Source organism: Dendrobates tinctorius, unplaced genomic scaffold, assembly GCF_039654945.1.
Source record: "Dendrobates tinctorius isolate UK_male_01 unplaced genomic scaffold, ASM3965494v1 ptg000039l, whole genome shotgun sequence".
Taxonomy (NCBI): domain Eukaryota; kingdom Metazoa; phylum Chordata; class Amphibia; order Anura; family Dendrobatidae; genus Dendrobates; species Dendrobates tinctorius.
In genome coordinates, this window is record NW_027361707.1 from 9,806,370 (window position 1) to 9,819,968 (window position 13,599).

At 48.3% G+C, this 13,599-nt stretch overlaps 1 protein-coding gene across 5 annotated transcripts in view; it reads right to left on the reverse strand.

Annotated features, from left to right (window-relative positions):
- The window catches only part of RNF4 (ring finger protein 4), a 137,880-nt gene that overhangs the window by 50,989 nt on the left and 73,292 nt on the right, over positions 1 to 13,599 (reverse strand). For 3 of the 5 annotated variants that reach the window (XR_012231943.1, XR_012231945.1, XR_012231944.1), the window contains exon 4: positions 13,029 to 13,069. The exons of the other annotated variants lie outside the window; for them this stretch is intronic. The gene's annotated coding sequence lies outside the window, so the exon portion shown is untranslated. The remainder of the gene's footprint in view (positions 1 to 13,028; positions 13,070 to 13,599) is intronic. 5 annotated transcript variants of the gene reach the window in all.

The following is a 13,599-nucleotide window of genomic DNA, read 5'->3' on the forward strand; positions in this document are numbered from 1 at the left end:
TATTGTTATAGCGCCATTTATTCCATGGCGCTTTACATGTAAGGAGGGGTATACATAAAAACAAGTACAATAATCTTAAACAATACAAATCATAACTGGTACAGGAGGAGAGAGGACCCTGCCCGCGAGGGCTCACAAGCTACAAGGGATGGGTGATAATACAGTAGGCGAAGGTAGAGCTGTTCGTGCAGCGGTTTGGTCGATCGGTGGTTACTGCAGGTTGTAGGCTTGTCGGAAGAGGTGGGTCTTCAGGCTCTTTTTGAAGGTTTCGATGGTAGGTGAGAGTCTGATGTGTTGTGGTAGAGAGTTCCAGAGTAGGGGTGATGCGCGAGAGAAATCTTGTATGCGATTGTGGGAAGAGGAGATAAGAGGGGAGTAGAGAAGGAGATCTTGTGAGGATCGGAGGTTGCGTGCAGGAAAGAACCGGGAGACGAGGTCACAGATGTATGGAGGAGACAGGTTGTGGATGGCTTTGTATGTCATGGTTAGGGTTTTGTAATGGAGTCTCTGGGCAATTGGGAGCCAGTGAAGGGATTGACAGAGGGGAGATGCTGGGGAATAGCGGGGGGACAGGTGGATTAGTCGGGCAGCAGAGTTTAGAATAGATTGGAGGGGTGCGAGAGTGTTTGAGGGGAGGCCACAGAGCAGGAGGTTGCAGTAGTCAAGGCGAGAGATGATGAGGGCATGGACTAGGGTTTTTGCAGATTCTTGGGTGAGGAATGAACGGATTCGTGAAATATTTTTGAGTTGAAGTCGGCAGGAAGTGGAAAGGGCTTGGATATCTGGTTTGAAGGAGAGATTAGCATCAAGGATTACTCCGAGGCAGCGAGCTTGTGGGACTGGGGAGAGTGGGCAGTCATTTACTGTAATTGATAGGTTCGTAGGGGGGGTCACGTGAGATGGGGGAAAGATGATGAATTTTGTTTTGTCCATGTTGAGTTTCAGAAATCTAGCGGAGAAGAAGGATGAAATAGTGGACAGACATTGAGGGATTCTGGTTATTAGGGAGGTGATATCTGGTCCAGAGATGTAGATCTGTGTGTCATCAGCGTAGAGATGATACTGAAAGCCATGAGATTCTATGAGCTGTCCCAGGCCAAAGGTGTAAATAGAGAACAGCAGGGGCCCAAGGACTGAACCTTGTGGGACTCCGACAGATAGGGGGCGAGGTGAGGAGGTGGTGTGTGAGTGGGAGACGCTGAATGTCCGGTCTGTTAGGTATGATGAGATCCAGGATAGGGCCAAGTCTGTGATGCCGAGGGATGAGAGGGTCTGTAATAATAGGGAATGGTCCACTGTGTCAAAGGCAGCCAACAGGTCCAGGAGGAGGAGGACAGTAGTGTCGCTTGCTCTTGGCGGTTAAGAGGTCATTGGTGACCTTAGTAAGGGCAGTTTCAGTGGAGTGGTGTGACCGGAAGCCAGATTGTAAGCGGTCGAAGAGGGAGCAAGAAGAGAGATGGGAGGACAGTTCAAGGTAGACGTGTTTTGAGGATAGGTGTGATGGAGGCATGTTTAAAGCTTGAGGGGAAAACACCAGTTGTTAGTGATAGGTTGAAGAGATGGGTTAGGGTTGGGTTGAAGACTGTGGTGAGGTTTGGTATGAAGTGGGATGGGATCGGGTCGAGTGCACAGGTGGTGAGATGTGATCTTGAGACTAGAGTGGAGAGTCGATCTTCTGTAATGGTGGAGAAGTTGGTTTTGAAGGTGGAGGGCTGGGAAGTCGGGAGGAAGAGTTCTGGGGGTTGTTGACCAAAACTTTCTCTGATGTTATCAATCTTCTGCTTGAAAAATGAGGCAAAGTCTTCAGCTGAGATGAGTGGGGAGGGAGGAGGTGCTGGGGGCGGAGGAGAGAATTGAAGGTGTTGAATAACTGTTTAGGGTTGTGAGACAGGGAGGATATGAGAGATGAGAAGTAGGTTTGTTTAGCTGTGGCGAGTGTGGTCTTGAAAGTAGTGAGGGACTGTTTGAATGCGATGAAGTGCTCGTTGGAGTGGGATCTTTTCCATCTGCGCTCAGCAGCCCTGGAAGCTCGCCTCAGCTCTTTGGTCAAGCTGGTGTGCCAGGGCTGTCTGTTGATTTTGCGAGCTTTGGTATGTGTAAGTGGTGCAGCGGATTCCAAAGCTACAGCTATTGTGGTGTTATTTAGAGCGGCAGCGTCATCCGCATTGTGTAAGGAACTTATATCTGTGAGAGGGAGAAGGGATTCAGAGAATGAGTGTAGGTCAAGGTGTTTAAGATTTCTGCGAGGGTGTGAGAGTTTGTGGGGTGGGGATTGTAGACATGGAGTGAAGAGGGAAGAGAATGTGAGAAGGTTGTGGTCAGAGAGAGGAAGAGGTGAGTTAGAGAGGTTAGATAGGGAGCAGAGGCGGGTGAAGATGAGGTCCAGTGTGTGGCCATCTTTGTGGGTGGCTGTAGAAGACCATTGAGTGAGGCCGAAGGAGGAAGTGAGAGATAGGAGTTTAGTGGCAGCTGAGAGGGAAGTGTCAATGGGGATGTTGAAGTCGCCCATGATGATAGTAGGGATGTCCGCGGAAAGGAAATGAAGTAACCAGGTGGTGAAGTGGTCAAAGAAGGTGGTGGCTGGCCCTGGGGGGCGGTAGATGACAGCCAGTTGGAGGGGGAGTAGATGCGCACAGAGTGCACCTCAAAGGAAGGGAGGGTAACAGAGGGTGGTAGTGGGATTGGGGTGAAGGAGCAGGTATCTGACTGGAGAAAACCAACTCCTCCGCCATGATTGCTGCTGGGGCGGGGGGTGTGAGAAAGGTGGAAGCCACCATATGAAAGTGCAGCAGGAGAGGCTGTGTCAGAAGGGGTGAGCCAGGTTTCGGTGATGGCGAGGAAGGAAAGTTTGGTAGTAACAAAAAGATCATGGATGTAGGAAAGCTTGTTGCAGACAGAGCGAGCGTTCCACAGAGCTCCTGTTAGTGGGACTGGGGAAGCGGGGGCTGGGTGAATCGGTATAAGGTTGGAGAGGTTACGGAAGGTTGTGATAGAGTGTGGATGGGAGGTAGAAATGACTGTGGGAATGTGGTGAGGAGGACCAGGATTTGGGGAGATATCACCAGCAGTGAGAAGGAGCAGAGAAAGTGTTAGCAGGTGGGAGCAGGAGAGGGAATGAGGGGGCTGTCTGTGTTTGGAGACAGAGGATTGTATGTTAAGGAACAGTTTTGAGGCGGAGGTGAGTTGGATGGGGAGGATTGAAGAAGAGATGAACAGTTCCTTACTAGGAGTAGGGATTAGGGGAATTAGCAGAAGGTGAAGGATTATAGGGGTGAAAACAAACAGAAACATTGTTTACAGTGACTGTGTACAGTTACCTTCAGTTCCCTTCTGGTTCAATTCTGGTTTTAATTCTTAAATTAATCTTCACACTTCTAGAACACACTTCTAGAAATCACACTGCAGACTGAAGTCTTTATGCAGACTTGTGCTCTGCAATATATGTACAACTAAGTGCAGTCAGGTGTGAAGCAGAGAGGAGTGGTCTCTACTCTTCTTGGTCAGACAATTAAGAGTGGATTATAGTAAATGTGGCTATGCGGAGTGGGCGGGGCTCCACACACACTATATATATATATATATATATATATATATATATATATATATATCTAACCGTAGTTAGTTACTATGCCCGGGCAGCGCCAGGTTCTTCAGCTAGTAAGGAAATAAAGAGGACACTAAGCTAATAAGCGCTTGTATTGTGCGGTCCGGCCATCTTTATACTGAGTAACGCTATACACATAAATCTGACTGAAACGGTCACCAGCCAGAGTCTGCATATGTCCAGATATAAAAGGTTTACCGAGTATATGGAGGGTCTCGAAACAATTAAGAGGGGTTAGATTCTGAGGAAAAAGTAGGAAAGGAGAGCTAAATTTATATTAGTGAGGCGATATGATAGACCTGTCTATAAAGGTGTGATTTTAGGCCACACTTAAAACTGTGGATATTAGGAATTAACTGGATTTTCTGCAGAAGTGCATTCCAGAGAACAGGTGCAGCACAAGCTAAGTATTGGAGGCAGCAGAGAGGTTCATATTATAAAGGATGTTAGTCTTAGATCAATATCAGAATGTAGAGGACAGGGAGGTGGTAGACAGATGAGAGAGGACATGAAGACAGGTGCAGCACTGTGGGGAGCACAGGAAGGATCTAGACAGATGAAGACGGAGATGAAGAGCGGTACAGCACTGTAGAAAGCAAGGGTAGGGTGGAAGACAGACGAGTGAGGAGATGTAGGGCTGTGCAGCACTGTAGAGGGCATGGGTAGGGTGGTAAACGAGAGATGTAGGGTGGTGTGGCACTGTAGAAAGCAAGAGTAGGGTGAAAATGCAGCACTGTAGAGGGCATGGGTAGGGTGGTAAACGAGAGATGTAGGGTGGTGTGGCACTGTAGAAAGCAAGAGTAGGGCGAAAGACAGACAAATGAGATGTAGGGCTGTGCAGCACTGTAGAGGGCATGGGTAGGTAGGGTGGTAAACGAGAGAGGAGCTGTAGGGTGGTGTGGAACTGTAGAAAGCAAGAGTAGGGTGGAAGACAGACGAGTGAGGAGATGTAGGGCTGTGCAGCACTGTAGAAGGCATGAGTAGGGTGGTAGAAGAATGAGATGTAGGGTGGTGTGGCACTGTAGAAAGCAAGGGTAGGATGGTAGACAAATGAGTGAGAAGATGTAGATCGGTATAGCACTGGAGAGGAAGGGTGGAGTGGTAGACAGACAAGTGTGGAGATGAAGGGCGGTGCAGTACTGTAGAGAGAATGAGTAGCGTGAAACAGATGAGGGAGGACATGTAGGGTGGTGCAGCACTATGGAGAAAACAGGTAAGTTGTTAGATATCAGGGATGAGATGTAGGGTGTTGTAGCACTGTGGAGAGTAAGGGTAGGGTGGTAGACAGACGAGGGATGAGATGTAGGGTGGTGCAGCACTGTGGAGAGGAAGGGCAGGGTGGTAGACAGACGAGGCATGAGATATGGGATGGTGCAGCACTGTGGAGAGGAAGGGTAGGGTGGTAGACAGATGAGATGTAAAGTGGTGCAGCACTATGGAGATAACAGGTAAGTTGTTATAGATAAGGGATGAGATGTAGGGCAGTGCAGCACTGTGTAGAGTACATTCATCACCAAAGCGCAGGATAGAGGGGAGATGTATGGTTGCTTCGGGTGGTTGGGTACCAAGAGCCTCAATGATCGAGAAAAAGGGAATTAGACCTACCGGTAATTCTGTTTCCTGTAGTCCCACAGGACAGCACCATGGAGGACGTCCTTCCTTGCCCTTTAGTGGGACAGGATCAGAGAGAGGTTAAAAGGCCCCTCCCACCTCCACCCTCCAGTGTTTTTTCAAAGCACCACCGAGGATGGATGGAAATGGTCTAAACACGCCCTTACAAACGCGTCTGTAAGACCCTTTAGCGGCTCCATCCCCATCTCGAGCCACGATGACCTGATGGATTAACAATCTGCCGATCGATTCCATGTAAGCCTAAAGACAAACATAAGGGAGGGAACTAAGGGTGCTGTCCTGAGGGACTACAGGAAACAGAATTACCGGTAGGTCTAATTCCCTTTTTCCCTTACGTCCCTCCGGACAGCACCATGGAGAATACCAAAGCAAAGGTCTCAGGGTGGGTACAGAAGCCCCCAGATCAAAGTTCTAGGTAAGAACCAGGCTAGATCCAGACATTATCTATAAGATGAGAAGAAATATAGATATCGAAAGGGATCTACAAAGGTAATCACCGCAGTGAGTGTCTGATATATGTCTATAATGGCCAATTTCAGTATGAATGTGGCAACAAGATTTGCAGTGGAACAACCTGTTACACCCCAATACCACTAATGAACCGCAGTGAATTACAGTTATTGTGATAGATACTTATGAACACCGCAGTCACAGAAATAGGATTAAAACCTTATTGCCCAGCAAAAGGTATGGTGATAACCACAGCCATAATACAAAGAGGACTGTACAGACCGTTAATTCGCTGTATGTGCTTATAACACAGGATAGTTCCTTCGTCGGTCCTCCTGGGCTCGGCTTAAATCTTGGCTAGAGACCACCTTACCATACTACAAGGAAACCTGCAGGCCAGAGACCCTGCTCCGCTGGCAGATCAGAGCAATAACAGTACATGGAAAATAGAGGAGTATTGAGACGTCTGTACCCTACTCATCCAGGAGGTCCTGTGTATTCTGAATCCTTTACATGTCTTAACCTCAAGAAAGGGTTGGCTATTATTTAAGACTAAGGAAATACTCCATCTGGCAGGTAACCTCTCCTGCCACTTACCAACATTGGCTTTTCATTAGAAGCATTGAAAGGGAAATGTGGATCCTCACGCCTGTTTTAGGCTAGTTTCACACTTGCTTTTTTTTGCAGCGCGTTTTTCCCGCAAAAAAACGCATTGAAAAAACGCATACAAAAGCATACAACTGCTGCGTTTTTTTTCAAGCATTTTTATGAGCATGCATGAAAAAAAACGCAGCGTTTTTATGCGTTTGCATGCGTTTTTACCGCGTTTGCGTTTTTTCCAAACATTAGGTGGCCCTCACACTAACCCAAACCATGACTTTACTAACCCTAACCCTGACCCAAACCATACTTAACCCTAACCCAAACCCTAAACCCTAACTAACCCTGACCCTAAACCTAACCCTAACCCTGACCCTAACCCTAACCCTTAACCAAACCATACCCTAACCCTGACCCTAACCCTTAACCAAACCATACCCTAACCCTAACCTTTAACCAAACCATACCCTGATCCTAACCCTAACCTTGACCCTGACCCTAACCCTTAACCAAACCATTCCCTAACCCTAACCCTTAACCAAACCATACTTAACCCTAACCCAAACCCTAAACCCTAACTAACCCTGACCCTAAACCTAACCCTAACCCTGACCCTGACCCTAACCCTTAACCAAGCCATACTTAACCCTAACCCAAACCCTAAACCCTAACTAACCATGACCCTAAGCCTAACCCTAACCCTTAACCAAACCATACCCTAACCCTGACCCTAACCCTTAACCAAACCATACCCTAACCCTTAAACAAACCATACCCTGATCCTAACCCTAACCTTGACCCTGACCCTAACCCTTAACCAAACCATACCCTAACCCTGACCCTAACCCTTAACCAAACCATACCCTGATCCTAACCCTAACCTTGACCCTGACCCTAACCCTTAACCAAACCATACCCCAACCCTAACCAAACCATACCCTGATCCTAACCCTAACCCTTAACCAAACCATACCCTGATCCTAACCCTGACCCTAACCCCCCTTAACTAACCCTAACTCTAACCCAAACCCCTAAATTCCATTGTCTAAACTAATGGTAAAAAAAAAAAACGCATGTGCAAAAAAACGCATACATAAGCATGCCAATGCGCACATATGCTCACCATAGACTTATAATGGGTGTCTTGCTGTAAAAAAACGCATTGCGCGCGCATGCGTTTTTTTGAGGCAAGTCGGACGCACAAAAAATGCAACAGGTTGCATTTTGTGCGCCCGAGCGCATACCGCAAAAAAACGCATGCGCGTACAAACGCGTACAAACGCATGTGTATACGCACATAAGCGCATCCCATGCAAAGTATAGGGAAAAAAACCGCATGCGCTATTTAGCGCTAAAATACCGCGAAAAAAACCGCAAATGTGAAACCAGCCTTACTGATGTTAGACACGGGAGTCTGGACTTTGGAACTGAGGAGAGTAAGTGTGTGTGCGCTTCTATACAAGTCATTAGCCCAAACACTGTAAATGTGTCAACTTATTCATATGTTATATCCTAAAAGGCAATCTTCTTAGAGATATTTATACCCCTGACTGCTATGGTGCGAGGAACCACACTCTTTAACTAGAGGGAAGTAGGTTTCCTCCCATCGCAGAGGGGATTGACTACTGCGAGGCAGATGGGCTATGGGTTCTCGACTGCAAGAGTCATGGATACCGCTTCTTTACCTTAGGAGCCCTGACTCCCGTAAGAGCAGCGAGTATGGGATCCTCTGGCACCTGATGCAGGGCTGCTGAACCGCCACCAGGTACAAAAAGTAGTGATGCCACCCCTGGTAAACATAATACAACTGATTTATAGGACAAGAATCTGCCTAACGGGTCTCTATCAAGGAAACCAGTCCGACTGCTCTATGTGGAGTCGGGAAGAATTGTTTCCTCTCACCTTATGGGATTTTCTGCACCCAGGCTATGTCCACTTAAAGGATGAACCCCAAAGACGTATGTCTCGCTTTAAAAGTTAACTATGAGAGGGACCTGCCTTTAGCCCTCAAGGCAGTAACTCACTTTAGAGTTCTGTTCCAAATAGAAGAAATGCTAAGTTACTAGGCCAATTCAAGCATAACTGTTCGTCTGGCCGAGTCCAGCTGCCAAGAATGAAGCAACCGAAACTGGGTCTAGGCCCGAAACACAAAGACCAGAGTTGGGGCCTGAGACAAAATGTCAAGTGGTAGGCCAACCATACAAGGTGTGGCCCACAAAAATGCCCAAGTCAGAAGGTCTAAGCCAGAGGGCCAAAGCCACAGCACCCGAGGTATTATGAAGCACAGAGGTATTAGGACCCATAAATGACCCCCTGAGGCGCAAGGGTACCAAAGCCTTATGACGCCATATGATGCACAGAAGCCTTATGCTGTACAGAAGCGCCATGACGCAATATGATGTGCCAAGACACTATTGGGCGCTATGAAGCAACTTGATGCATAGAGCCACTATGAAGGCTTATGATGCAATATGATGCACCAAGGGACTATGAAGCTATATGATGCAGTATGACGCACAGACACTATAGAGCTCTATGTTGCAGCACAAAGGCACTATGAAGCCACATAGTGGAATACGCTGCACAGAGGTCCCATGATGCCGCATGGTGAACAGAGGCACTATGCAGCCCCCTGATGCAGTCTGATGAACAAGGGAACTATGAAGCCACATGATGTACAAAGGCACTATGAAGCCATATGATGACGTATGATGTACCAAAGTACTATGACGCCATATGATGCACAGAGGTACTATGATGCACAATGATACAATATGATGCACAATGATACAATATGATGCACAATGATACAATATGATGCACAATGATACAATATGATGCACAATGATACAATATGATGCACAATGATACAATATGATGCACAATGATACAATATGATGCACAATGATACAATATGATGCACAGTGATGCCATATGAAGCACAGTGATGCCATATGAAGCACAGTGATGCCATATGAAGCACAGTGATGCCATTTGAAGCACAGTGATGCCATATGAAGCACAGTGATGCCATATGAAGCACAATGACGAAATATGAAGCATAATGATGAAATATGATGCACAATGATGCAATATGATGCACAATGATGCCATATGAGGCACAATGATGCCATATGAGGCACAATGATGCCATATGAGGCACAATGATGCCATATGAGGCACAATGATGCCATATGAGGCACAATGATGCCATATGAGGCACAATGATGCCATATGAGGCACAATGATGCCATATGAGGCAGTATGGCGCACGGCGGTCGTATGGTGCACGGCGGCAACATATCGTGCCCAGCGGCCGTGTATCGTGCCCAGCGGCCGTGTATCGTGCCCAGCGGCCGTGTATCGTGCCCAGCGGCCGTGTATCGTGCCCAGCGGCCGTGTATCGTGCCCAGCGGCCGTGTATCGTGCCCAGCGGCCGTGTATCGTGCCCAGCGGCCATATGTCGTGCCCAGCGGCCATATGTCGTGCCCAGCGGCCATATGTCGTGCACAGCGGCCATATGTCGTGCACAGCGGCCATATGTCGTGCACAGCGGCCATATGTCGTGCACAGCGGCACGATGTTCAGCGGCGATACGATGCACAGAGACAAAACGATGCCCCTATGATGTAATATGATGCACGGATTACGGCCCTGCTTGAAGGTGCCAAACAAGAGGCCAGGTCCCCAGCTACCTCCAAGAGAGCAATCAGAGATCCGGATAAACCTTCGCTCTGAATAGTATATCTCAATTGTCAGACCAGCGCCACCTGAAGGAGCTAATTAATGAGACTCAGGTGGAGAGCAGACTCCCTGGAGACCCTGTGTTGCATTCCACCATGTGTCCAGCCATAAGGCTCTGTGCAGACCTGGTCTGCAACTAACTGAGGTCCCATTATGAGATGTAGCTTGGACAAATGGCCTTACTATAGCCTAGAGGTCCAAGGCCTAGCTGCTTATATGTGGAGCATATCTCAGCACATGAGGCTCTAGGCCCAGCATTGGCACCAAGGCATGAGGCTAGTATTAACCCAGAGGCCAGGCCCTGAACACAACATTCCAGCGTGCACTCACCTGTGCTGGCTCCACACCTGCTAGAAAGACAGGGGGAGCTGGTAACGCCGAGAGCCTACCATGGAGGGAAGTGGCGTTCGGTCAGGAATGTTGTATTACTGCCAGTGATTTCCTTTCCTGTGCCCCACGAGATCCAGGAAACTAGGCTGTTGCCTGTCTCGTTCTGCACTTCCGCGTTCTGCCGTGGAACGCACGCCGACCTTATGCTGACGTTGCCGGAGGCGCGGCGGCCTTCTCCACTGCATGTTTTCCGGAAATAGCCATGTTTTGCCGGCCGGCGTCCGAGCCGAGAGCCTCCCACCGGGAGGAGCGGCTCAACCCAGGAGCACGTCCGCTCGACTGGTCTCTGGGGCAGAGGGACTCCCCACCGGGGAGTGTCGGCCCTCGGCCCCTTGACAGGGGGAAGGATTGGACGCGCCGCACGATCCCCCTGAGCCCATCATGCAGGCTGGCTGAGGAACTTCTCCAAGAGGTGTCAGCCACGGTCCACTTGACAGCAGGGAAGAGAGGGCTGAGACCCCCAATCCCGTCTGGTATAACGAATGACGGCTGAGGGACCTCTCCCAGAGAGGAATCAGCCACAGACCACCTGCCAGGGGAATGGAAAGCAATAGATGTCCACAGGCTATCTTCGCTCTAAGAGCAACCTCTCAAACAACCGTCCCCTGCCGAGACAGGAAAAACACTGGAGGGTGGAGGTGGGAGGGGCCTTTTAACCTCTCTCTGATCCTGTCCCACTAAAGGGCAAGGAAGGACGTCCTCCATGGTGCTGTCCGGAGGGACGTAAGGGAAAAGGGGTATGTGTTACCTCTACTTCTATAGTACATGAAAACACCAGTCGCACATGCTCACTACAGCACCAAACGGGGACTTTAGGATCCCAGTTCTTGAAATCAAAGGTGTGGATTTCAGAGATCAGACCCCCCCCAGCGATCAAATGGATTTATCACTTACTCTGCAGATAAGCAGTATATACTGTGTATGGGACAACCTGTATTGTGCTAATCACATCTATTGGATTGCAGTACCATACTCCCTGGTCTCTTTCACTCTCCGCTGATCTCTGCACATCTGAACTTTTCCTGACGTCTACTTTAATACTCTTGCATGCCATCATTTACCAGATGGAGGGCAAAAGAGTGCTCTTTTTTTGCCTGTGTCGGCAGGTAAGTGTCTATATACCTTTTGTACAGCTGAATAGTAAAGCACAGCAGTCTGAAATTTTTCTATCCAGAGGGACACTGCCAATAACGTATTGCTTGCGGTGTACTCCCCCCCCCCCCCCCCCCACCCACCCACCCAATGAGTCCCTATGGAGGACAGATGCCTCTGAAGACAGTTGTCAGGGGTTAAGAATGGTTGGACAAGGCGGATTGCAACCTGCCCAATCTTCCTGTTCTCCAGCAAGGTAAGCTACCGACAGGGGTATCTGTTGTGAATTCTCTTTCTGGCCTCCCCCTGGTTATTACTGAAGGTAGTGGAGCTGGTCAGATTGACAGAGGGGTTGCGAGTTCTCTTTCTGGGCTCCCTCTGGTGGTTACTGGAGGTAGTGAAGCTGATCTGATTGACAGAGGCTTGCCACCTGATAATGAGGATGACGATTGGAGATCTGGGGTTTGGGGATTTAAGACCGCTGACTCCCTCTATCCCTGCTGGTGATTTTCTTCTTGTGCCTTCAGAGGTCTGAGGTCTCCTGCTCTGTCCCTGCATGTTTCAGCTAAGTGGTTCATTTGCTATTCTGTTTGCATTTGATCTGGTTTTGTTTATCTCTGCTTTGTGTGGGTCAGCCAGCTCCGGCTGGGGCTGTGCTGAATCACCGCCCATATGTTACTGCTTGTGCCAGTTTGTTTTGTCCCCTGTTATATTGGTCTCTTTTTGCTTTGCTTTCAGAATATACCAGAGTGCTGATATAGTGGGGGGCGAAGTCGTGCGACTTCAGTGTTTTTGTGCATCAGACGTGTTGGATTTTTGCGTGATTGCAGACAGTGTCTTTCCTTTTCTGTCCTGTCTAGTCAGTGTGGGCCCCATCATTTACTCAGTCTATTTTCCTATCTGCGTTTGTGTTTTCATCTTGTCTCACCGACAATATATGTTTGGGGGCCATCTATTCCTTTGGGGTCTGCTCTGGGGCAGTTTAGATTTCCCCTTTCTTGCTTTAGGCTTAGTTAGCTCTCTGGCTGTGCCGAGGCATCTAGGATCATCGTAGGTACGCTCCACGGCTATTGCTAGTTGTGTGGATAGGATCAGGGGTCTGCAATCCGCTTAGTTACCAACCTGTCTGGTTTTCTGTGGCTTAGCCTGGGCCTGCTATCCTCCTCGGTGACCCATTCATAACTGGTGTCCCATAGGTTTTTATTCCCATTTCCTTATGGAGAAACCATGCTTGCTTGACCGAGCCTGCCTAAATTCCAGGTGGGCATTTCCAGATAAGTTGCTGCCGTCGGAACACCATCTAAGCTGTATGGTCAGCTTTAGTTCGACAACCAGTTCACTGCTGAACAATGAAGCTGTTGTTATGTTATGGGGTGAATTAATGGAGATTGGTGGTGGTCTTGACCGCTTTGACGCGGAGCATTAGCGAGTCACTGACACCGCGATCAGATTATAAAGCCTCAGTACATAGTCGGCGGTGATGTGACAGAACAGAGCTGGAAATATGGAAACTGACCTTTTCAAGAGACCAGAAAACCAAGACGTCCACTCAGTGACCTGCCAAAATAAGACGGAAACATGATTATTCAGAGAAGTCATGGCGGCATTATAAAGACTTATTTTGCCCCATCATTGCACAGACAGAGCCGTGTCCATCTCACCGGCCTACAAACATTGCAACAAACAAGGATGTAGACGTATTATACGGTAGGAGCCATCGCGTCTCTCCAGCCACGCTTCTGTCACCGGTATCATGCCTTACAAGGCGGTATTCACATTATGTTTGAATGCTACATCCGCTGCATTGAGCAGGAAACCTCTTTGTACAAATACTGCTCAAAAAAATAGAGGGAACGCTTAAACAACAGAACATAACGCCAAGTAAATCAAACTTCTGTGAAATCAAACTGTCCACTTAGGAAGCAACACTGATTGACAATCAATTTCACATGCTGTTGTGCAAATGGAATAGACAACAGATGGAAATTATTGGCAATTATCAAGACACCTTCAATAAAGGAGTGGTTCTGCAGGTGGGGACCACAGACCACATCTCAGTACCAATACTTTATGGCTGATGTTTTGGT